This window comes from Papio anubis, chromosome 18 (genome assembly GCF_008728515.1).
Source record: "Papio anubis isolate 15944 chromosome 18, Panubis1.0, whole genome shotgun sequence".
NCBI lineage: Eukaryota > Metazoa > Chordata > Mammalia > Primates > Cercopithecidae > Papio > Papio anubis.
In genome coordinates this window covers 58,517,331-58,543,037 of record NC_044993.1, presented here as the reverse complement: position 1 = coordinate 58,543,037, position 25,707 = coordinate 58,517,331, and the positions used below count along the sequence as shown (strand labels likewise).

The following is a 25,707-nucleotide window of genomic DNA, read 5'->3' as shown; positions in this document are numbered from 1 at the left end:
CTCTGTACAAAAGATTAAAAATTAGCCAGGCATGGTGGCACATGCCTATGGTTCCAGCTACTCAGGAGGCTAAGGCGGGAAGATGGCTCGAGCCCAGGAGGTCAAGGCTGCAGTGAACCGTAATCAAGTCACTGCACTCCAGCCTGGGCGACAGAGTGAGAACCTGTCTCAAAACCAACCAACCAACCAACCAACCAACCAACCAACCAATTAAAAAAACCATTATAGACCCCATGAACATGTATGATCATTTGTCAATTAAGAAATAAAGCTTTTAAGTTGAAAAAACTCACTCAAGCTATACACTTTAAAAAACGTGAATTTAAGTTGGTGAGTTTTACTTTATATAGATTATGCCTCAATAAAGCTGATTAAAATATTTGTCATAAAATATTTATCTTCATTTTACATGCTTGTGTGTACATTTCTAAAAGTCTAGAAAATTGCATACCAAAATATTATACTAGGGTTCTAGCTGGTCAAGATCTAGACCAGTTTGAATATCAATAAGAAAAATAAGGCCGGGCGCGGTGGCTCAAGCCTGTAATCCCAGCACTTTGGGAGGCCGGTGACGGTGGATCGCCAGGCGACGAGACCATCCTGGCTAACACGGTGAAAACCCGCCTCTTACTGCAAAATACAAAAAACTAGCTGGCGAGATGGCGGAAGCCTGTAGTCCCAGTTACTTGGGAGGCTGAGGCAGGAGAATGGCGAAACCCGGGAGGCGGAGCTTGCAGTGAGCTGCATCCGGCCACTGCACTCCAGCCCGGCGATGATGGCATTCTGCCTCAAAAAAAAAACAGCGTCCACCACCCCAATACCCCCAAAAGGGCTGAAAGACAAATATATTTAAATCCATATGTTCAAAATGATTTTTTTTGTTGTTGTTATTGTATGAGATGGAGTCTTGCTCTGTTGTCTACACTGGAGTGCAGTGGTGCAATCTTGGCTCACTGCAACCTCTGTCTCTCAGGTTCAAGTGATTCTCCTGCCTCAGCCTCCTGAGTAACTGGGATTACAGGCACGCACCACCACACCCAGCTAATTTTTGCATTTTTAGTAGAGACAGGGCCTCACCATGGTGGCCAGACTGGTCTCAAACTCCTGACCTCAAGTGATCCACCAGCCTCGGCCTCTCAAAGTGCTGGGATTGCAGGCATGAGCCACTGCACCCAGCCCCAAATGCATTATTTTTTAAATGGGTACAGAAAGTGGAGTGGAAAGGTGAAAATCTTGATTCTGCCTTTTCTATACGAATTGTTCCTTAGGGTAACTAGATTGAAAAGGAGAACTCTCTCGATGGAAGATTAGGTTATTAGATGTCCTCTCTACACGGGAAGCCCATTGATGATAGATTCACGTTATCTGTCCTGTTATGCAGATGTGTTTATGAGGAGAGGGACAGAGACAACTCGCTCAACAGGCCTGTCCAGCCCCCTGTTCCTGACTCTCTGACCACAGCTGCAGGGGCTGTCCTGGAAACGCTGGCTCACAGCCCCTTTCACCTCTTGCTGCTGGGCTCCAAAGAACTGAGTTGCTGGCTAAGTGAGGACGTACGGCCACCAGGATCTATGTGCGGTTGACATCCCTCCTTCAGGAGGGAATTCACAGCTCCTTTCAATTCACTGATAATCCCCATGCTTGGGCCCCAGATTCCACAGAGACAGAATAAAGACCCATGTCCCACTACCGGATCCCTAGAGCTGAGCAGCCAACTCCGGAAACCCAACCTTTTGGGTGATGGAGATTTTGCAAGACAGAATGGGAGTGGCAGATATTCTAATCCCTATTTTTTTTATTTCAGGGCTGACAATAATAATTTAAAAAACTAATTGAAAAAACCTGCAGCCGGGTGCGGTGGCTCATGCCTACAATCCCAGCACTTTGGGAGGCCGAGGCAGGTGGATCACCTGAGTTCAGGAGTTCGAGACCAGCCTGGCCAACATGGTGAAACCCCATCTCTACTAAAAACACAGAAAGTAGCCAGGTGTGGTGGCACATGCCTGTAATCCCAGCTACTCGGGAGGCTGAGGCAGGAGAATCACTTGAACCCAGGAGGCAGAGGTTGCAGTGAGCCAAGATTATGCCATTGCACTCCAGTCTGGGCAGTAATAGCGAAACTCGGTCTCAAAAAAACAAAAAAACAAAAAAACAAACCTGGAAGCTGATTTGCTCAGAGGAGATTTTCTGCTGGGAGACCTGATATAGTAGCTGATGAAAAAAAGTGGTGGCCAGGAGTGGTAGCTCACACCTGTAATCCTAGCACTTTGTGGGGGCTGAGGTAGGAGGACTGCTCGAGGTCCAGAGTTCGAGATCAGCCTGGCCAACATGCTAAAACATGCTCTACTAAAAACACAAAAATATTAGCTGGGCATGGTGGCAGGCACCTACAATCCCAGCTACTGGGGAGGCTGAGGCATGAGAATCGCTTGGATCCAAGAGGTGGAGGTTGTAGTGAGCTGAGATCGCGCCACTGCACTCTGGCCCAGGCAACAAAGAAGACTTAAAAAAAAAAAAAATTGTAAGAAAAGAAAAAAAAGGCAGAGAAATGAGGAAATCCTATCTAAATCTGAATAATCACTTTAGATATCCAGAAAGAGAAATACGGATCTGGTAGACAACATGCTTTTTCCTAGGTTTAACAAAAAAGCCTTCCTGCATTTTAACATCATTGTTGCATTTGGCTTAGCTCATAGTAAGACCAACAGTGTCCTGCCCCTGACTCCACTTACCCTATCTTAAAAAAGACTCCCTTCCACATGGAAGAATTCCAGCGAATACATGGACAACAATAAAACTAGGATGTAACTGTTTGTAAAACTCTAATAAAATAGTAGGCCTCAAGCTGGGCGCAGTGGCTCACACCTGTAATCCCAGAACTTTGAGAGGCCCAGGCGGGCAGACCACCTGAGGTCAAGAGTTTGAGGCCAGCCTGGGCAACATGGCAAAACTCTGTCTCTACTAAAAAATACAAAAATTAGCCGGGCATAGGGGCGTGCGCCTGTAATTCCAGCTACTCAGGAAGCTGAGGCAGGAGAATTACTTGAACCCCAAAGGTGGAAGTTGCAATGAGCCGAGATCATTCCTCTGTACTCCAGCCTGGATAACAAAGCAAGACTTTGCAAGGAAAGAAAGAAAGAGAGAGAGAGCGGGGGGGAGGGAAGAAGGAAGGAAGGAAGGAAGGGAGGAAGGGAGGAAGGGAGGAAGGCAGGAAGGGAGGAAGGCAGGAAGGGAGGAAGGCAGGAGGGGAGGAAGGGAGGAAGGAAGACCAGAAGACCGGAAGGAAGACAGGAAGGAAGACAGGAAGACAGACAGACAGGCAGGCGGCAGGCTGGCTCTTGGCAAGGGCTACCTGTAATTGCTAAAACCGTTAGGCCAATGGGGCTCACATTTCCTGGTGCATTAGCTTCTGAGTCAGCAGGACTGGGATGGGGCCCAAGAATATGCATTTCTAACCAACTTCTGGGTGATGATGATGCTGGTCTAGGGTCCCCACCATAAGACTGACTATATCAGATGAAGAGCTGCTGTGGAATTTTATAAGGGACGGGTCCACCTGACATTACCTAAATCTACTAATTAATCCTACCATCACAAAAAGAGGGCACTGACTAGACATTATAAACATTACATGCCTGCAGATGGGACACCACAGGAAGTACCATTACCACTAATGACATATTCTTGCTAAAAAGAAAAGGGGATGGAGATGGGGGATGCAGGTGATGAAACCTCCAGATCTAATGCCTGTCTATGGAAAATGCAAGGCACAGGAGAGCACGTTAAACAATGCAATAAAATCCCAAAGGTGAGAGACTGCGCTCTGTCACCCAGCTAGAGTGCAATGGCGGGATCTTGGCTCACTGCAACCTCTACCTCCTAGGTTCAAGCGACTCTCCTGCCTCAGCCTCCCGAGTAGCCAGGATTTCAGGCGCACACCACCATGCCTGGCTAATTTTTGTATTTTTGGTAGAGACAGGGTTTCACCATATAGTCCAGGCTGGTCTCAAACTCGTGACCTCGGGTGATCTGCCCGCCTCAGCCTCTCAAAGTGCTGAGATTACGGGTGTGAGCCACCATTCTTGGCCAGGACTCTGTTTCTTTAACAAATAAATACAAACAAAAAGGAGAGGAACCTATAGATTAAAAAATAATTGAAAGAAAAGAAGCTGGCAGTGGCTCACATATATAATCCCATATTTTGGGAGGCCAAAGCAGGAGGATTGCTTAAGCCCAGGAGTTTAAGACCAGACTGGGCATTATAGCAAGATCCCATCCCTTAAAAAAAATCAGCCAGGCATGATGATGCGTGCCTGTAGTCCCAGCTACTAGGAGGCTGAGGCATGAAGGTTGCTTGAGCCCAGCAGTTTGAGGCTGTAGTGAGCTATGATTACATCACTGCACTCCAGCGCAGGACAGGGTGACCCCTGTCTCAAAAAGCAGTACCAAATGCCCAAGCCTGTAATCCCCAGCACTTTGGGAGGCCAAGACGGCGGATCACAAGGCTCGGGGAGATCGAGACCATCCTGGCTAACACGGTGGAACCCTCATTCTACTAAGAAATACAAAACTAGCCGGGCGGTGGCGTGGCCTGTGGTCCCAGCTACCGGGAGGCTGGTGCCCGGAGAATGGGGCAACCCGGGAGGCGGAGCTTGCAGTGAGCAGAGATCCGGCCACTGCACTCCAGCCTGGGCGACAGAGCGAGACTCCGTCTCAAAAAATAAATAAATAAATAAATAATAAATAATAAAAAATAAAAGAAAAAGCCACAGAGAATGAAAACATTTCATAAATATAGAGCATTTTCATTAGCCTAAAAGATCTTTCTGAGCCTTTAAATAAATTGCAATTTCATTGGTGCTGGCAAAATTGGATTGGTTGCCTCATCTTGAGAGGTAAGATAACCTGCAGTCGTGAAAAGACACCCAGATTTTGCAATAAGATGCAAATTCAAACATGACTCTGCCACTGCAGAATGCACGCTTCTGGGCGACTCACATAGATTTCTGAGACTGAAACTTACCATCTGTTAATACTGGGGGCCTAATAAGTGCCCTACAGAGCTGCCATGAGGTTTAGATGAAACTCTCTACACCAAGCTTGTCTAGCCTGCAGCCCACAGGCTGCACGTGGCCCAGGATGGCTTTGAATGCGGCCCGATACAAATTCATAAACTTTCTTAAAACAGTATGAGATTTTTTTGTGTGTGTTTTTTTTTGTTTTTTTGGTTTTTTTTAGCTCATCGGCTATCATTAGTGTTAGCGTATTTTATGTGTGGTCCAAGACAATTCTTTTTCCAGTGCGGCCCAGGGAAGCCAAAAGATAGGACACCCCTGGTCTACACCAAGTACCTTCTGTTTCTACACCCTTTCCCACTTCCTATGACTCTAAGCCACTTCTCTCATTCCTAACCAAGAGCATTTACTACTGTTGGATGTTTTAATTATGTTTATTTCTGGACAGCCATAGTCACAGAAGTGGCTCAATACGATACGTGTTCCTTTAATAGTGTAACCAAGGTTAGTTTAAACAGGCAGCATAATAGAAAATGCGACAAAGTATTCAATAATTCCTTGATAATGTCTTGTTTCTTAAGATGTTGCAGCAGATTGTGTGTGTGTGTGTGAGAGAGAGAGAGAGAGAGAGAGAAAGAAACTGGAGGATGCATAAGAGAAATGGGAGGATATAAAGATGAAATAAGATTGACCACAAGTAGGCCAGGTGTGATAACCCACACCTGTAATCCCAGAACTTTGGGAGGCCGAGGTGAGTGGATCACTTGAGTTCAGGAGTCTGAGACCAGCTTGGCCAACATAGTAAAGCCTTGTCTCTACTAAAAATACAAAAATTAAAAATTATCCAGGAGTGTGTGCCTGTAGCCCCAGCTACTGGGGAGGCTGAGTCAGGAGAATCACTTGAACCTGGGAGGTGGAGGTTGCAGTGAGCCAAGATCATACAACTGCACTCCAGCCTTGGTGACAGAGTCAGACTCCATTTCAAAAAAAAAAAAAAAAAAACCCAGAAACGTCAGAGCCGGGACCTGAACCTGCATCTCATTCTGGAGTCTGTGTGGTTCTGCTTTCACATAAGGTGGGTGGCCTTGTCAGATGCCCATAAAGGAATCCATCCTTTAAGACACCTGGCGCAGTGCCTGACACATTACAAACACCCAAAATAGGACTCGAATCAGGTGAAGTAAACTACAGCTCCACACCACAAAAAAGGACGTCTCACAACACACGCTTGAGCAAAAGAAGGTGGTCACAAAAAGCACAGGCTGACTGTTGAACTGAAGTCCAAAACCAGGCAGGCTACATCCACAGTGACAGAGCTCAGGTAAGGAATGAATGAGCCTTGGGGGTGCAGTGATTGCAAGGACAGAACGTGACGGGGACTGGAGAGGGTTGATGCTCTAGATCTTCATCTGAATGCCAGCCCTATGAGTGTTCACTTCCCGAAAATTCATTGAACTGCTGGGCCAGGTGACATGGCTCACGCCTGCAATCCCAGCCTTTGAGAAGCCAAGGTGGGAGGATCACGAGCCCAGGAGTTCAAGACCAGCCTGGCCACACACAGCAAGACCCATCTCTAAGTAATTACCTGAGTGGAAGACAGAGGTAGGAGGATAACTTGAGCCCAGGAGGTTGAGACCAGCCTGGTCAACATGGTGAAACCTTGTCTCTAGCAAAAATACAAAAATTAGCTGGGTGTGATAGTGTGCACCTGCAGTCCCAGCTACTCAGGAGGCTGAGGTGGGAGGAACGCTTAAGCACAGGAGGTCGAGGATGCAGTGAGCCATGATTATGCCACTGTACTATAGCCTGGGTGACAGAGACCCCCATCTAAAAATATATACATATATCCTCTCAAAAACTCATCAAGCTGCACACCCACGGTGTGTGGACTTTTTTGGTTGTAAAGTACACTTCATTTTCCTTCCCTCTTATCTTTGTGGTAAAATACAGCTAACATTCACCACCTCAGCCACTTAAATGCAGTTCAGTAGCATTAAGTATATTGATATTATTGTGCAGTAATTAAGAGTTTGTGCAGATGGTAGCCAATTACATCCCAAGAGGGATAGGAGAATGTTTCATTTGTTCTAAGCACCATAACAAGTAAAGTGGACTATTTTTTTATTTTTTTTTTTTTTTTTTGAGACATGGTCTTGCTCTGTCTCCCAGGCTGGAGTGCAGTGGCATGACCTCAGCTCACTGTAACTTCCATCTCCCAGGCTCAAGTAATCCTCCCACCTCAGCCTCCCAAATAGTTGGGACTACAGGCACCTGCAACCATGCCCAGCTATTTTTCTGTATTCTTTGGGGTTTCACCATGTTGCCCAGGCTGGTCTTAAACTCCTGACCTCAAGTGATCTTCCCTCCTCGGCCTCCCAAAATGCTGGGATTACAGGCATGAGCTTCTGTGCCCGGCCCTAAGTGGGCTCTAATTACCATGTTGATGAGTTGCCTTAAAAGTCAGAAAAAATAGCAAAAAATACAGCAGAAAAATTAAAGGACACGTACATCTCCATTGCCCGGGACCCTGTCTAACCTCAGACTTAAAAACACAAACAAGATCAAGTGCAAAGATTCAGTCTCTGTCCAAAAAAGGAGGGCTTGGAGCAAGCTGGCTTCCCTCTGGCTTTCATGTCTCTGACAGTTACGACGTGCAAAATCTGCTTTGGTCAAAAGGCAGCAAGATGGGGGATGAGAAGCTTGGACTCACGCTAGAATGCTGTTTTCCATAGCATGCTCCTTGGAACCCTAATTCCCTGAAATATCTGGGCTGGGGTGGAGCCGGGGAGGTTGAGAAGCTCTTCCAACAGTGGGGCAGTCAAGGTCAAATCCATTTGGAAGGTGCTACATATTCCCTTTCCCTCATTGAGACACAAAACACACATCAGGACATTTAAGTCTCTGGCAGATCTGGAAACCTGAAAGCTGTTTTGCTGCTATGAGCCTTGGGTCCCCAAAACAACATTTGGCCACAGATTTGCCCTTGAGAAAATTCAGTGAGCCTGACAAATTAATAATACTAATACTAGTAATAGTAGTTGTTAACTCGGTTTTTTTTTTTTTTTTTTTTTTTGACAGAGTCTCGCTCTGTCACCCAGGCTGGAGTGCAGCGATGTAATCTCAGCTCACTTCAACCTCCACCTCCTGGGTTCAAGTGATTCTCGTGCCTCAGCCTCCCAAGTAACAGGGACTACAGGCATGCACCACCACACCTGGCTAATTTTTGTATTTTTAGTAGAGATGGGGTTTCACCATGTTGGCCAGGCTGGTCTTGAACTCCTGGCCTCAAGCAATCGATCCTCCCACCTTGGCCTCCCAAAGTGCTGGGATTACAGGCGTGAGCCACCGCACCTGGCCACAACCTCTGCACTGTTGACTCTCGGGCTGGGTCATTCTGTGTCGTGAGGGGGGCTCTTCTGTGCATTGCAGGATGTTCTGCAGCACCCCTGGCCTCTGCCCACAAGATACCAGTGGCACCCCTTCCTCCACTCATGACAATCAAAAGTGTCTCCAGACACTGCTGGATGTCCCCTGGGGTGGCAAAACTGCTCCCAGTTGAGAACTACAGCTTTAGAATAAAAACAAGGGCTGTCTTGGGAAAGGCCGTTAAAGCTGAGAGCAGCTCTCACTGAGTCAAACTCAACTTGGAGTACCGACTGCAGAAGGTCAGACGGGGGCAAGGTGAACACATTGGACCAGAGACGGACCACCAGTTGGCCCAACCCCAGGGACACTCTCCATCTACCTTGGTGCACCTTCCCAACCCTCCCTCCTCCACCATCGCTCATGTTTAAGGTCCTGCATCAGCTCCAAGGGCTGAAAGGACATCTCTGAAATTATTACCCAGAACTGCTGATCACAAAGTACAGTTCACTCATCAAGAGCTGCTCTCAATGATTTTGGTTGGGGGAAGGGTCTCATTATATACCCAGGGTAGAGAGCAGTGGTGCAATCATAGCCCACTGCAGGCTCAAACTCATGGGCTCAAGGGATCCTCCCACCTCAGGTGTGGGCCACTATGCCCGGCTAATTTTACTTTTTGTAAAGATGGGGGTCTTGCTATGTTGCCCAGGCTGGTCGCAAACTCCTGATCTCAAATGATCCTCCTGCGTTGGCCTCCAAAAGCTCTAGGATGACAGGCCTGAGCCACCTTGTCCGACTTTCTTGAATGTTTTGATGAAAACAAATGTCTCTGTCACCTTTGGCATTAGTGGCGTTTGACACATCTGAGTGTGTCAGCCCTGTTTTCAGTCCTGTCCTGACCAACAACTGCTTCATTTTTTTTTTTTTTTTTGGAGACAGGATCTGCCTCTGTTGCCCAGGCTAGAGTGAAGAGGCACGATCTCAGCTCACTGCAAACTCTGCCTCCTAGGCTCAAGCCATTCTCCCATCCCAGCCTCCCAAGTAGCTGGGATCACAGGCACACACCAGCACACTCAGCTAATTTTTTAATTCTCGCATTTTTTTGTAGAGACAGGGGGTCTCACTTTGTGGCCCAGGCTGGTCTCGAACTCCTGAGCTCAAGCGATCTGCCTGCCTCAGCCTCCTAAAGTGCTAGGATTACAAGCATGAGCCACCGTGCCCAGGCTGCTTCATTTTTTGAGCACAAACAAGCTATTCATTAGCCTCTGGAAGACCTCAGGATGTCAAGTAACAAGTCTCAGCTCTGCCCCAAACCTGTTGGGTGACTCTGGACAAGTCACTTGCCCTCTCTGGGCCTTGTGTTTTTCATTTAGGGAAAAGAAATCAATGGTAGGCTGACCTAGCTCTACCGTGCTGTGGGACCCGTCTGTGACTCCTGGCCAAAGGCCTGAAACTGGACCAACTGAGAATGTCAGGCTGCTTTAGGTTTTGTTGTCATCAGTTTCATTTTTCCCAGAGGAACTCAGGGGCAAAAGATCTTGCCCTCTCTGCTTCAACATTAATAAAAAGTAAATTAGGCCGGGCGTGGTGGCTGATGCCTATAATCCCAGTACTTTGGGAGACCGAGGGAGGAGGATCATCCGAGGTCAGGAGTTCAAGACCAGCCTGGCCAACACAGTGAGACCCTGTCTCGACTAAAAATACAAAAATTAGCCAGGTGTGGTGGTGGGCGCCTGAAATCCCAGCTACTCGGGAGGCTGATGCAGGAGAATCGCTTTAACCCAGGAGATGGAGGTTGCAGAGAGCTGAGATCACATCACTGCACTCCAGCCTAGGCGACAAGAGCAATACTCTGTCTCCAAAATAAATAAATAAATAAATAAATAAATAAATAAATAAATAAATAAGTAAATTAAATATCCCAGAGCCCAGAGAGTATAGGATTTGCATACCACCTCGCCTGGTCAACAGCTTTCCTCAGGATTTTGCTGTCAAGCCATTGGCTGAAGATTTTGGACCAGAGACACAAACCCAAATGTTTTTGGAGATCAGGTAAGTCATACAGAGTGACCCAGACCAGAAGTGAGAGTATTGCACATATTCTAAATACCATGCAGGGCTCAGCACTGTGGCTCACGCCTGTAATCCCAACACTGTGGGAGGCCAAGGCAGGCAGATCACTTGAGCGTAGGAGTTTGAGACCAGCCTGTGCAACATGGTGAAACCCCATCTGTACAGAAAATACAAAAATTAGCCAGGCATGGCGGCACATGCCTGTAGTCCCATCTACTCGGGAGGCTGAGGTGGGAAGATCGCTTGAGCCTGGGAGGTGGAGGAGGTTGCAGTGAGCTGAGATCATGTCACTGCACTCTAGCCTGGGTGACAGAGTGAGACTCCATTTCAAAAAAAAGAAAGAAAGAAAAATTGCTTGTATTCTAAACATCATAAAGGGCTGGACACAGTGGCTCACACCTGCAATCCAAGCAATTTGGGAGGCCAAGCCAAGAGGATTGCTTGAATTAGGAGTTCTAGACTAGCCTGGGCAACACAGTGAGATCCCATCTCTCAAATAAACGAATGAATGAATGCCACACGGGCAAAACGGAAGTTCTCTGAACCTGATCCGCAACACAGTTCACCAGCTGGAAGGACCTCTGCAGTGGAAATCCTCGTTCGAGTCCTGGTCCAGGCGTTAAATATGTCGCAGGGAGAGGGACTGGGTACTCTAAATGCACCTGCTCAGCAGGTGCCCAGTAGTACCAAAAAGGCAGTTTAGATCTATTATTAGTAACAGCCACTGTATTTATTGGGCCCCTTGTATTCATCAGGTATCGGGCCTGACAGCTGCCTAGATAGACCATCTGACTATGTCTCATAAGCGCTCTGTAAGGTGGCATCACCTGCTGTTGCTATTTTCCTGCTAAGATGACTGAGGTCCTGGAAGGTAAATGCAAGGCCCCTACTTGTAAAATTTGGAATCAGGAGTAGAATCCAGAATCTAATCCTAATTTTCTGCTAAGAGTAAATGGATACCCAATTAATTCTTAGCAGAAAGTCCCTTTCTTGCCCCTGACCCTCCTCTGCCATTTCCACCCTCCCCTCACCATTCACATTCCCCCACCTCCCAAGGGCTTGTTCCCAAGAAAGCCCTACCTCACTTTCACAGAAAAAAAAAGTGAATGGTGAACCTGTCACTTTCTTATTGCCTTGTGACATCTGCCTAATCATCTGAATACCAATGGTTTCAAATAACTGCAGAAAGAAGTTATCTTACTGTGTAACACTATTTTTTCCTCCCGACCAAGAAAACTTGGTTGATAAGAGTTACTGTAGCCCCTGTGAAGGAGGCCTCTGAAAGTGAGCAAGAACTGGTTATTTCTGGCCCTAAAAGCCCCACTGTGTTTTTATTTTACAATTCTGGCATACCACAGATTAAAATAAATGTGTAGCCTCCAATGTCAGGGGTCCCCAACCCTTATGCTACAGTACCAGTCCATGGCCTGTTAGGAACCAGACCACATAGCAGGACTGGGCAGTGGGTGAGTGAGCATCACTGCCTAAGCTCTGCCTCCTGTCAGATAAGCAGCATTAGATTCTTACAGGAACGTGAACCCTATTGTGAACTGCACATACAAGGGATCTAGGTTGTGCGTTCCTTATGAGAATCTAACCAATGCCTGATGATCTGCGGTGGGACAGTTTTATCCCAAAACCATCCTCCCCACCCCCACTCCATCCCAGGTCCCTGGAAAAAATTGTCTTCCACAAAACCAGTCTCTGGTGCCAAGAGGTTGGGGACTGCTGTCATATGTGACTGCAACAAGTTGCAATTTGCAATACTTTTTTTTTTTTTTTTTTTTTTTTTTGAGACTGAGTCTCACTCTGTTGCCCAGGCTGGAGTGCAGTGGTATGATCTCAGCTCACTGCAACCTCTGCCTCCGAGGCTCAAGCGATTCTCATGCCTCAGCCTCCCGAGTAGCTGGGATTACAGGTGTACACCACCACACCCAGTTAATTTTTGTATTTTTAGTAGAGATGGGGTTTAGCAGAGACCATGTTGGCCAGGCTGGTCTCGAACTCCTGACCTCAGGTGACCCACCTGCCTCGGCCTCCCAAAGTGCTGGGATTACAGCATGAGCCATTGTGCCCGGCCTGCAATGTCTTTAGTTGGTCATTTGCAATATCTATTAATTTTAGATACACATGCCCTTTAACTGAGCAATTGCATTTCTGGGAATTTATCCTACAGGTAAATTCACATAATTAGACAAAAAGTCCAAGGCTGAAAGAGTGGCATTATCTATTATTCCCATTTTTCTGCTAAGACTATCAAGGTCCTGAAAGGTAAATGCAAAGCCCTCCCTTGTAAAAGTTGGAGCCAGGATTAGAATCCAGATCTGTTTGAAGCCTAATTTACTCAGAGATGGCATTAGCGATGTTTAACACATCTGAATGTGTCAGCCCTGTTCACAGTCCTGTCCTAACAACTCACTGCTTCATCCTTTGAGCACAAACAAGCTATTCGTTAGCCTGTGGAAGACCTTAGGACTTCGAGTTACAAGTCTCAGCTCTGCCTAAAACTCACTGGGTGATGCTAGGCAAGTCACTTGCCCTCTCTGGGCCTTGTATTTTTCAGCCTGGTACAGTAAAGTGCTATGCCCCGCATCTTTTTTTTGAGACAGAGTCTCACTCTGTTTCCCAGGCTGGAGAGCAGTGATGCAATCATGGCCCAATGCAGCCTTGAACTCCTGGGCTCAAGCAATCCTCCTGCCTCAGCCTCCTGAATAACTAGGACCACAGATGCATGCCACTACGCCCAGCTCATTTTCAAAATTTGTTTGTAGAGATGGTGCCTTGCTATGTTGCCCAGTCTGGTCTCAAACTCTTGACTTCAAGCCATCCCCCCACCTCAGCCTCCCAAATTGCTGGGATTACAGGTGTGACCTGCCATACCTGGCCTCTATGGCCCTTTCCTCACAACTTTGATGAGATTGTTCCTCCCTAGCCCCTGAAACCCTGATACAAGTCACAGATGTCCGACCTCCCCTTTCAGCCACTGTGAACAGCTTCTTCCTCTGTCCTCAGATCACATACAAGGTTTCTTTCAAATTCTTGCCTGGCTTTCCCTAAACTCAATCTTTCCTCCATTGTGTGGCCAGGGTTAAATGTTGAAAGGTCAGGGGTGGAGGGAGGCCTAGAGAGCAAAAAGGCCATTAAGGCCTTAAAGTATGCCATCAAGACCCTAAATACGCCAAGTGCGGTGACTCACGCCTGTAATCCGAGCACTTTGGGAGATCAAGCCAGCCGAATCACTTGAGGTCAGCAGTTCGAGACCAGCCTGGCCAGTGTGGTGAAATCCCATCTCTACTAAAAATACAAAAATTAGCCAGGCATGGTGGTGGGCGCCTATAATCCCAGCTACTCTCTACTCAGGAGGCTGAGGCCAGAGAAGTACTTGAACCCAGTAGGTGGAGGTTGCAACGAGCCAAGATCGCACCAGTGCACTCCAGCCTGGGTGACAGATCAAGACTCTGTCTCAAAAACAAACAAAACCCTAAACAAATGTTACTGGAGTTTGTAACATTCCCAATCCAGCAAAGGAATGGTAGCTTAACATATTAAAGATTCTAATCACCACTTTCAGCCCAATAGAAATGGGGTTGATGAGATCAAAGGGAAGAAACATTAAGAAAAGCTTCTCCTTTAAAGGCCACATAATTTAGGCTTCCCAGTTCTGCCAAAGATGAGCCATGCCATACTGAGCAAACATCTTGAACTCTGGTTGTGTTTGCTATAAATAACCATCGACCAAAGTTTCCCAGGGCCTAGGCACTGTGCTAAACCCTTCATACACATTAGCTCATCAAATCCTCCCATGAGGGTAATCTGTTAAACTCTGGAGTTAGAAAGACCTAGATTTGTAGAATCTTGTTTTCCTTACTGACTAGCTGTCTTGAGCAAGTTATTCAGATGCCATATTTGTAAAATCAAGCCAGTTATAATAACAGTATCTACTCTAAAGGGTTATTATGAAGACTTAAGATAATGTCCACAAAGGGCTTAGCATCTCACCAGGCAAAAGTACCCAAGAAACATGAGTTATTCTCATTACCCCATTGCCCAGATGAGAAAGTGAGGTTTTGGGAGGTGCTGGAGATGATTTCTAAATTTGTTTATGACCTTCTATGATTCTACTGGATTGAAAATTGAACTTGGTTTTCAAGAAAAATCTGCTATATACTACTCTTGGAATTACAACCTTGTGCCTAAAGCCTAAAACCCACCTGTTTCGATTCAAGCCCTGTGGAAAGGAGACCATTCCCTCCCATCCCCCACCCCAAAAAAATCAAACTTCTGAATAAGAGGGTTAGGGAAAAAGAATCCCACTTTTCTCCCAAATCTCTTCTCCTTAGGGCTTCTCCACCAGTTCTTCAATGGGTGAGGGATACAGTAGAGAAATTCCCAGGGCCGGGACCAACCGGGCCGTAGTGCAAGGCTGGGTAACTGACGAGGGGGCTGGGGATGGCCTCATGGAAAACGCTTCCATAAATGGGCATGTTTGCCTCAATCTCAGCCCTCCCACGGAAAAGTAATGATAACAAATCCATAACAAATACCTTGTACGGAATAACACATCTATTTTGGACATGATAATAAAAATACATGGTGTTTACAGGGCAAGCCCGGCGGCTTCTCGAAAAAGGCCCAACTAGTTCACGTTCTGGACTCTAGGGGTGGCAGCCCACGTAGGGTCACTGGTTTCAACTAGATCACTTCCCGCCCCCACAACCATTGGACAAACAGTGCCTTTTATTTTAAATGTGCAAAAAGTCAGTTTATGTTTTCTTCAAAAGACATGGTGATAAACATTTACTTTGTTGGAAGCATTTAGTCCCACCAGAAACCTGACCCCAACAAGTTTGAGTCCATGGTAAAGAAGATAGTGGGGTCAAGGGTATGAACTTGGACTCAAACAGACCCGGGAATGGGTTCTACCACTTGATGGCTGTGTGACACTTTACCTCTCTGAGCCTCAGCTGCCTTGTATACTAAACAGACATCATAATGCCTTTCTTATGAAGTTGTTGCAAAGATTAAATGAGATAAGTTAAATGTTGCAACAGCGTGTGGCACTTAAGTGTTCCATCAACAGTAGCTATCTCAATGGGAAAACATCAATTTCCTTCCAACAAAATTCCCTATCTTATTTCACATCCTGCCATCTAATGACTTTCAGTTCAGCGTCAAGTTCCCTCTCTCAATAATTCTAAAATAGTATCGTTAAGTAAATCAAACAAAAAACTACACAAAGCAGTTTACTAACAGCCTGCCTTCTTTTCATCAAATGCCGGACAGTTCACAATTTAATCTCTCAGTTCTTCATACTGCAACTAAACCCTCCCGGCCTTGCGTTTCTAAATGTTTTCTTTTACTTCTGGACAAGCATGGTTTCAATGGTACTTTTTCTCAAGTGGCAAAATCCCTACCAGACCCTGTGTTGGAAGAAAACTTACAACAGACAGTAGCCACACTTTCTCTCGTTTTACCCATTTGGTTGGACACGAGAGAGGCATTGACACAGGTGACTCTGCGGGAAATTCCAGTGTAATCTTACCTAATGCACCTGTAGATCGTGGAAGCAAATGGAGACTTTGGAGCCCACCTGGGTATCTGGGGGCCCTTGGGGGTCAACCTGGGTGAGATTTTTTTTTTTTTTTTTAATTTGGAGAAGATGAAAAAGTGGGCTGTAATAAACTAGATCACAACCAGCCTTATCTCCCAGGGGTTCTCAACATAGTACCTGATAGAACTGATAAAAACACTTTCCTTTCTGCTAAGCCTATGCCCGCCCATGTGTTTTTAACTGATTTAATGCATTATCAACACAACTGTGCAATACCGTCAAATCCACTAGGAGCCTCACCTTACCTGTCTGTGTGATAGCAAGTGACTTTTCAGTGAAGTTGAGCTGTGTTTTTTTGGTGCCTAGAATAAAAGTGAGATGCCTGACTGTCTGCACTGAACCTCTGAGATTTCCAAGGGAGTATATCTCCTGGATTAGCCTCTTACCAAGAATCACCCAGGACTGATTTTCTTTTTTAAGGCCGTTTTTTTCTGGGGATTCTAGAGTTGGGAAATGGAGTTGGGTCCAGGCATTGATATCGTTAATAAGCACCCCCAAAATAGTACTTCTCACTGGCAACCTTGAGAAATGCTGTTTGGGGAAAGTCTAGGATAATCTAGGATGATAGGGCAGAGAGACATCCAAATCACAACTCTACCCCCACCATGGTCCTTACGAGGTTGACAACAGGGACCCCTAAGTGCAACCCAGCCCCTATAGAATACCCTATAGGACTTTTAACACCCCCACCCCCCTGCAATCTGCCCCCAGAAGGACAACTACTACTTACAAATCTCCCACTGGGGGCTAGTGGAAAGGAAACTGGATGGCGAGCTCGGATCTGACGCACCTCCCAGGCCGGAGCGTCCAAATCTCCCTGCGCGTCTCGGACGCCTCTCTTTATAGACCCGGAGCTGCCCGCGGGTGGGAAAGGGGAGGAGGCCGAAGGGGTGGAGTTGGGGAGGGTCCCTCGCGGCCCCCTCGCCGCGCCCCCTGCAGGGCGCACCCGGGGCGGGAGCGCAAGGGGCTGGGGCGCTCCGGGGACAAGGACGCACAGAACAGGTGCGCACAGGGACCGGAGTCTCACTCCCGGCCGGAGGCGATCGCAGACGCTCCGGATCCCTAGAGAAAGGGGGTCGAGCAGGCAGCGTGTGTGCGGGATGCTTGAGAATGTCTTCCCTGAGTCGGCTGCAGCCGCACAGGCTTTAACCTCTTCCTCCCCGTGTTGGGGCTGTGGTGGATCTGACTTGACATCTCCCACCCCACTTCCCATTTTATTGGCATCGCACTGTCTGGAAAGAGGGCCGGCTATGCAGCGGGAAGGGTAGGGAAAGGGGATTTCTTGAACTTTGCAAAGTGCAAGACAGGAGGCCCCCATCCTTGCTGGGAACGGTGCAGGAAGGGGAAGTTTTTACTTTTCCCAACTTGCCATCTCCACCTCCACCCACACCTCCACGACCAAAATACAAATAAAAATGAAAAATAAGCCCACTGTGGTTATTTCAGCAGTCCCCCCACCCTGTGTGCCACTCGCCAGCTGCGTGACCATGGGCAAGTCACTTCACTTCTCTGAGCCTTGGTGTCCGCAGCTGCAAAATGTGGGGAGGCGGTGGCGGTGATAATTACGTAATTTACAAGGTGCAAGTGTCAAGATTCAAGGATAAAGTGGGTGCGCCCCCAGAGTCTGCGAGTTCCCTTCTACAACTGCCCCTCCCCAAGGATTCCTCGCCTAAAATTGCACTCCCTGTCTCTCTATCTCGGCGCCACTCTCCTCTGCCCCGTGTTGGTCCCAGTCTGTGTCTCTCCTGTGTGACTGACGCTGTCTCTCCATCACAGTCTCTCTTGCTGTGTCTCTGCCACTGTCTCTGCATGTCTGTCACTCTGATCATTGCTGTCTCTCGCTCTATCTTTTGTCTCTGTCCCTCTCACTGTCTCTACGTCTGTCGATGTCTCTGTCTCTCCCTCGTGTCTCACCCTGTCTTTGGTCTCTATGTCTCTTGCTCTCCATCCCTCCCGCGTGTCTCACTCCTATCTCTGTGCGATCTCTCTCTCTTTCTCTGTTCCCCAGGCTCTCCGTCTTCTCCCCGTCCCTCTCCCCTCCTGTCCACGCACGCACACACAGGCCATAAAAGGAAGTCGAGGCGGTGGGCTGGCCCCACGCCAGGCCGGGGACCCGCGGGCAGCCCGGGCTCTCCGCTCCCCGCGCGGCACCGGCTTCTCCGAGGTTCCCGGGCCGGGCCGAGCCGGTCCCCCTCCCCGGGCGCGGCGGGAGCGGCGGGCGGGAGACAACCCAAAAAGGGCAGGCGCGGACTCCTTCCTGCAGGAATTCCCAGCTCCGCATACCAGCTCGGGGCTGCCCGCTCCCCCTGACTAAATATGGTGCCGAGAGGCCTCCCTGCTCCCCGGCGTCGGGGGAGGGGGCCCTTCACGCAGCCACGGGCGGCAGTCGCCCCGCTGGGCGCGAAGGGGACCCCTCTGCTTGGGGCAGGCCCGGAAGGGGGCAGCCCCCAGTCCCACGTGGATTTCTGCTGCTTCAGGCCAGAGGGTTTGGAGAAGGGGTTAAAGTTGGGCAGACCCCTCCTGGATTTTGTACTTGGCGCAGGCCCTTATTCTACAATCCCTCCTCCTGCAACCAGGTGGAGGGACTGAGGGCGAGGGGCGTGCGGGGGGGGGGGGGGGGTGGCTTCATTAATACCCCCATTTTGCAGGTGAGAAAATTGAGTCCCCGCAGGGGTAAAGGGATTTGCCCAAGCTCTCACTGGGACAGTCATGGATTGGTGCTGGCACTGGAACCTTTCTGATGACGACATTCACTTCCAGAAAGGAGACATTGAAGGGAAGTGTCCAGGCAGACTGGATTTGAGGCCCAGGGCATGTCTTTGAGAATGGATGTCTGGCTTTGAATCTGCCAGTGCTGCTTTCTACCTATTTGACCGTGGGCAAGTAACTTTGCCTCTCCATGCCTCAGTTTCCCTACCTGTACGATGGGAAGAACATCAGCTACTTCCTGGCCTTTTTGTAAGCAGTCCTTGAGATGATCCATGTAAAATGAACACTGTGCACTGCTTCATGTTAGCTGCTGTTATTGGTAACAAACGTGAAACCAACTAGAGTTGCACCAGGCCTCGGGATACAAGGAGAGCACTCTTTCCCTGCAGGCTCCCAGGTCCCTCTGGAGACCTCTGCATCTCAGACCCTCTTGGGTCCTTCTTCATCCTTCCAGCATCAAGCTCACCTGGTTTTCACCCTGGAAACTCCTGAGCCTGGCCCTTGCCCTGCAAGGGGCCTAGATCAGAGAGTCGAGAACAGCCTACATTCAGCTGGCTGGGAAAGTGAGGGGTAAAGCTCTACGGAAAATGATGAATGAGCTGCTCCCCACATGCTTTTAACATCTACGCTGTAAAAGGAGTGGAAATCGTCCCTGCATCAGCCCAGAAATGATATAGAGCAGAGAAGTAATGGAAGGGGGAAAATTGAAGTCAACCATCCCCTTCCCATCCTGGAAAGAGAATGCAGGGCAGGCCATCGGAATCTAATTTGCTGGCCCCAAGTAAAAAGTGGCATTAATACTAGAGGCGTGAACACTGTACTTCCAAAGGGTTCCATTTGATTTTTTAAATAACTTGTTGGTAAAAAAAGAGAATAATTATAATGTGATTAACAATTGGAGACTTTGTAACAAACACTCAGTTTTACTTCATTCTCTCGCCTACCCCTTATCTAACAACCCTTTATTAAAAATTAAAGTAGGCAGCCGGGAGTAGTGGCTCACGCCTGTAATCCCAGCAATTTGGGAAGCCAAAGTGGGTGAATCACTTGAAGTCAGGAGTTCAAGACCAGCCTAGCCAACATGGTGAAACCCCCATTTCTACTAAAAATACAAAAATTAGCTGGGTGTGGTGGTGCACACCTGTAGTCCCAGCTACTTGGGAGGCTGAGGTACGATAACTGCTTGAACACAGGAGTCAGAGGTTGCAGTGAGCTGAGATTGTGCCATAGAACTCCAGCCTGGGAGCCTGGGTGACAGAGCAAGACTCCATCTCAAAAACAAACAAACAAACTAAAGTAGCCAAGGCCAGGCATGGTGGCTCACACCTGTAATCCTAGCACTTTGGGAGGCCAAGGCAGGAGGATTGCTTGAGCTCAAGAGTTTGAGACCAGCCTGGGAAACATAGTGAGACCCTGTCTCTACAAAAAATACAAAAATTAGCCATGTGTCGTGGTGGGCACCTGTAATCCCAGCTCCTTTGGAGGCTGAGGTGGGAGGATCACTTGAGCCTGGGAGGCAGAGGTTGCAGTGAGCTGAGACTGTGCCACTATACTCCAGCCTGGGTGGCAGAGTGAGACCCTGTCTTGAAAAAAAACTTTTTTTTTTTTTTTTTTTTTTTAAGTAGCCAGCCTGGGCAACGTGGTGAGATCCTATCTCTATAAATAAATAAATAGCAGCTGGGTGTGGTGTAGCCTGCAGTTCTAGCTACTAGGGAGGCTGAGGTAGGAAGATCTCTTGAACCTGGAAGGTTGAAACTGCAGTGAACTATAGTGAACTATGATTGCACCACTGCACTCTAGCCTGGGCGACAGAGCAAGACCTTGTCTGTAAAAAAATAAGGTGGTCAATCCCTCCCCTACCCCATTTCGTGGAGGTTCAGTTTGGAGAGGTTAAATAACCCAGCAGTGGTAGAACAGGAATTCCAACCCAAGTCTTTCTGACACAGTCCATAGTAGACAGAAGTCTGAGTTTTTTTTGTTTTTTTTTTTTTTTTTTTTTGAGATGGCCTGCTCTGCCTTCTCCAGGCTGGAGTGCTGTGTCGGATCTCAGCTCACTGCAAGCTCCTCGGCCCCGGGTTCTGCCATTCTGCCTCAGCCTCCCCAGTAGCTGGGACTACAGGCATACCGCCCACCCTCAGCCTCCCGCTAGTTTTTTGTATTTTTTAGTAGAGAGACGGGTTTCACCAGGCCAGGATGGTCTCTGACCTCCTGACCTCGGATCCTCTCAGCCTCTGGCCTCCCAGTGCTGGCTTGAGCCACCAAGGCCGCCAGAAGTCTGAGTTTTTTAAACCCAGATCTCTTCAGCACCAACCAAGCAGCTTTGGGATTGTCAGTAAACCTCTTTGAGCCCATTTTCTCAAGGAAAAGCAAAGATGATCAGATTCTTTGCCTCAAGTACCTTTCTGATTGTTAAATATGACAGCACTTATGAAGGTCTTTACGAACTATCTCAGACCTTTCTGGTACACTCTGGAAGCAGGCAGGGACAGTATGTCACCTAACAGTCATTCAATAGATATCTGTCCAATGCATGAAGTTCTGATGTTTGAATCTTCAAAAGTGCATTGTTATCACTCGATCAGATGCCTCTGTTTTATTTCTCATGGCTCAAAAGGTCAGTTCTTTTAAGATGGAGGAGGCAATAGTCACTTTTTAAAATGTCACTTTGAGTGCTGTCAAGTAATTTTCCTTGGCATATCTTTTTTTGTGACGGGCTGTTTAATGGGAGTTTCCATGAATTCATGAAACAAGACGGCCAAGGGGAAATTTCTCTCTTACAGTCTTTTTTTGCTGTTGGCCTAAAAAAAAGCCCCAAAGTGGCTGGGCACGCCTGTAATCCCAGCACTTTGAGAGGCTGCAGTGGAAGGATCGCTTGAGCCCAGGAGTTCGAGACCAGCTTAGGCAACATAGCAAGATCCCTGTCTCTATAAAATAATAATAATAATAATTAGTTGGACACGACGGTGTGTGTCTGTAGTCCCAACTAGAGAGTGAAGTACGAGGATTGTTTGAGCCCCGGAGTTTGAGGCTGCAGTGAACTGTGATCATACCAGTGCACTCCAGCCTGGGCAACAGAGCAAGACCCTGTCTCAACAAAACAAAACAAAACAAAACAAAACAAAACCATGAAGTATGATCCCCTCCAATTTTTAGGAACATTGAAGATTGAGTCTGAGTGTGTTTTACTCCTGCATGTGCCTCAAGATTTAATATTTTTTGGCCAGGCACAGTGGCTTACACCTGTAATCCCAGCAGTTTGGGAGGCCATGGTGGGTGCAACACTTGAGGTCAGGTGTTTGAGACCAGCCTGGCCAACATGGTAAAACCCTGTCACTACTAAAAATACAAAAATTAGCCCGGTGTGGTGGTGCACGCCTGTAGTCCCAGCTACTCGGGAGGCTGAGACAGGAGAATTGCTTGAACCTGGGAGGTGGAGGTTGCAGTGGGCCAAGATCACACCATTGCACTCCAGCCTGGGCTACAGAGAGAGGCTCCATCTCAAAAAAAAAAGAAGAAGATTTAAAAATTTTAAAGCATTATCAGCCCAAGCATATAGAGACAACTAGATCTGGCCCAAGAGCTGTGAATAAAGGAACATCATTCGTGACCACAAGCACGACCACGCTCCAACTCTTGCACGAAAGTACTTTGTTTCACCCATGATGGCCCCCATGATGAACCTCACACTTCTCCCGACACTAGATGGCATTGCATAGTAACCTGCAATGGTCTTTCCTTCATCATCAATTTCCAACTCTGATATCATGATTTGGTGGGTGACATTCCTGATAGATTCTCTATGTCTATCAGGAAGGGTCCTAAAACTCTCAATAAAAGTAGTTCTACAGGTTTCTAAAAAATGAAACACACCGGGCATGGGCATGGTCACTCACGCCTGTAATTCTAGCACTTTGGGAGGCTAAGGTGGATCTCCTGAGGTCAGGAGTTCGAGACCAGCCTGGCCAACATGGCGCAACCCCATCTCTACTAAAAGTACAAAAATTAGCCGGGCACGGTGGTGGGCGCCTGTAATCCCAGCTACTCGGGAGGCTGAGGTGGGAGAATTGCTTGAACCTGGGAGGCAGAGGTTGCAGTGAGCCAAGATCATGCCATTGCACTCCAGCCTGGGCAACAAGAGTGAGACACCGTCTCAATAAAAACAAACAAACAAACAAAAACAAAAACAAACACACTCTTACCATATAATCCAGAAAATTCTTCTTAGGATTTGCCCAAAAGAGTTGAAAACTTTTGTCTATACAAAAACCTGCACGCACATGAAGTTTATAACGGCTTTACTCAGTATCGCCAAAACTTGGAAGCAGCCAAGATGTCCCTCAGTAGGTGAATGGATAAATAACAATGGAATGTTATTCAGCGCTAAAAAGAAATGAGCTATCAAGGCAAGAAAAGATGAATGAAAATTACAGCTGGGCATTATGGCTGACGCCTGTAATCCCAGCACTTTGGGAGGCCAAGGCAGGCAGATCAGCTGAGGTGAGGAGTTTGAGACCAGCCTGGCCAACATGGTGAAACCCTGTCTCTACTAAAAATACAAAAATTAACCAGGTGTGGTGGTGGGCACCTGTAATCCCAATTACTTGGGGGGCTGAGGCAGGAGAAACACTTGAATGAGGGAGGTGGAGGTTACCATGAGCCGAGATCATACTACTGCACTCCAGCCTGGGTGACAGAGCGAGACTCTGTCTTTAAAAAAAAAAAAAAAAAAAAGACATGAAGAAAACTTAAATGCCTGTTGCTAAGGGAAAGATGTCAATCTGAAAAGGCCACATACTGTATGATTCCAACTATACGACATTCTGGAAAAGACAGGAATAAGTGGAGTAGAGAGGATTTTTTTAGGGCAGTGACATTCCTCTGTATGATACTAAAATGGTGAATACATGTCACTAGACATCTGTCCAAAACCATGGAATGTGCAGACAGTCTCAACTTACAATGGTTAAACTTACGATTTTTCAACTTTATGAAGGTGGGAAAATGGGGCATTCAGTAGAAACCGTACTTTGAATACCTACAAAACCATGTTTTTTCACTTTCAATACAGTATTCAATAAATTACATGGTTGGAATTTGTGTTAGATAATTTTGCCCAACTGTAGGCTAATCTAAGTGACCTGAACACATGTTAAGTAGGCTTGGCTAAGCTATGATGCTCGGTAGGTGAGGTGTATTAAATGCATTTTGGGCTGGGCATGGTGGCTCACATCTGTAATCCCAGTACTTTGTGAGGCTAAGATGGGCAGATCACTTGAACTCAGGAGTTCGAGACCAGCCTGGGCCACATAGTGAGATCCCATCCCTACAAAAAATACAAAAATTCACCAGGTGTGGTAGCATGTGCCTATAGTCTCAGCTACTCAGGAGGCTGAGGCGGAAGGATCGCTTGAATCTGGGAGGCGGAGGTTGCAGGGAGAACATCGCGCAACTGCACTGCAGCCCGGGTGCCAGAGACCTTACCCAATCAATCAATGAATCAATGAACTTTGACTTATTTTCAACTTGATAGTGTTATTGAGACGCAACCCCATGAGTCAAAGAGCATCTGTACAACACCAAGAGTGAACCCTAATGTAACTATGGACTTTTTGTGATGATGATGTGTCAAAATAGGTTCACCCATTGGAATGAATACATGTGCCACTCGATGCCGGATCTTGACAGTGGGAGAAGCTAGACATGCATCGGTGCAGGGGGCAGACAGGAGCTCTGTGCTTCCAGTCAATCTAGCCATGAACCTAAAACTGCTCTGACAAACAAAAGTCTACTTTTTTTTCAGACAAGAGTCTCAGTCACCCAGGTTGGAGTGCAATGGCGTGATCTCGGCTCACTGCAACCTCGGCCTCCTGGGTTCAAGCGATTCTCCTGCCTCAGCCTCCCCAGTAGCTGGGATTACAGGCACACGCCACCACGCCTGGCTAAGTTTGTTATTTTTAGTAGAGATAGGGTTTTGCCATGTTGGTCAGTTTGAACTCCTGACCTCAGGTGATACGCCTGCCTTCGCCTTCCAAAGTGCTGGGATTACAGGCGTGAGCCACAGCGACTAGCCTAAAGGTAACTGTTTTTGAGACGGAATTTCGCTCTTGTTGCCCAGGCTGGAGTGCAATGGCGCGATCTTGGCTCACTGCAACCCCTGCCTCCAGGGTTCAAGTGATTCTCCTGTCTCAGCCTCCCGAGTAGCTGGGATTACAGGCGCCCACCACCACACCCAGATAATTCTTTGATTTTTAGTAGAGACGGGGTTTCATCATATTGGTCATGCTGGTCTCAAACTCCTGACCTCAGGTGATCCGCCCGCTTCGGCCTCCCAAAGTGCTGGGATTACAGGCGTGAGCCACTGCGCCCGGCCAGTAGTTTTATTTCACTTCTATTTTTAAAAGATTGCTGAATACCACGCAATCCTCGAATCGTGGTTGTTACCAAAAAATCAAGTACCAAGTGGCTGGGAAGCATTGTCCCAAATGCCTTTAAAGGCATATTCTCACAAATGTTCATCTTTCATGTACACTTGGTTTTAAAAGAACACATCAAATTCTACATAATCATAAAGGTATGTGAGTGATATACAAATGTGTTCTTGCACATCATTATAAGGCTATTAGTTTGTTCTATGCAAGCATATATGCTAAGCTTAAATTTATCTCCTTCAAAAGCCACCTCTGCTCCTGCTATGAGGTTTTAGATCACCCAAGTCGTATACTTCCTAAATCCCTCTTCAGTTCCCATTTCCAACCTGTTTTTGTGTAAATCCAAGTTTTCTCCTAAAACTTCTCTAGCAACTCTAGAAGATAACTTCTCCCAACAATTCCAAGAAACCCACGAGTAAGGTACTTAATATAACACATTTGTAAGAAGAGTTGGCTTGTCCTCTGCGCTTTTTCTTCCTTCCTATAAACATGTGCAGACGGCAGGAAA

General features: G+C 47.3%; 1 protein-coding gene across 6 annotated transcripts in view; it reads right to left on the bottom strand.

The window, feature by feature from the left end:
* Nucleotides 1–16,898, bottom strand: part of MYH11 (myosin heavy chain 11) — a 156,167-nt gene extending 139,269 nt beyond the window's left edge. For 5 of the 6 annotated variants that reach the window (XM_021931782.2, XM_017953215.3, XM_021931783.2 and 2 more), the window contains exon 1: nt 16,793–16,898. The gene's annotated coding sequence lies outside the window, so the exon portion shown is untranslated. Of the gene's footprint in view, nt 1–16,307; nt 16,365–16,792 lie in introns of all 6 variants that reach the window. The other variant, XM_021931780.2, reaches the window with a different exon arrangement.
* Between the last annotated feature and the right edge of the window lie 8,809 nt (nt 16,899–25,707).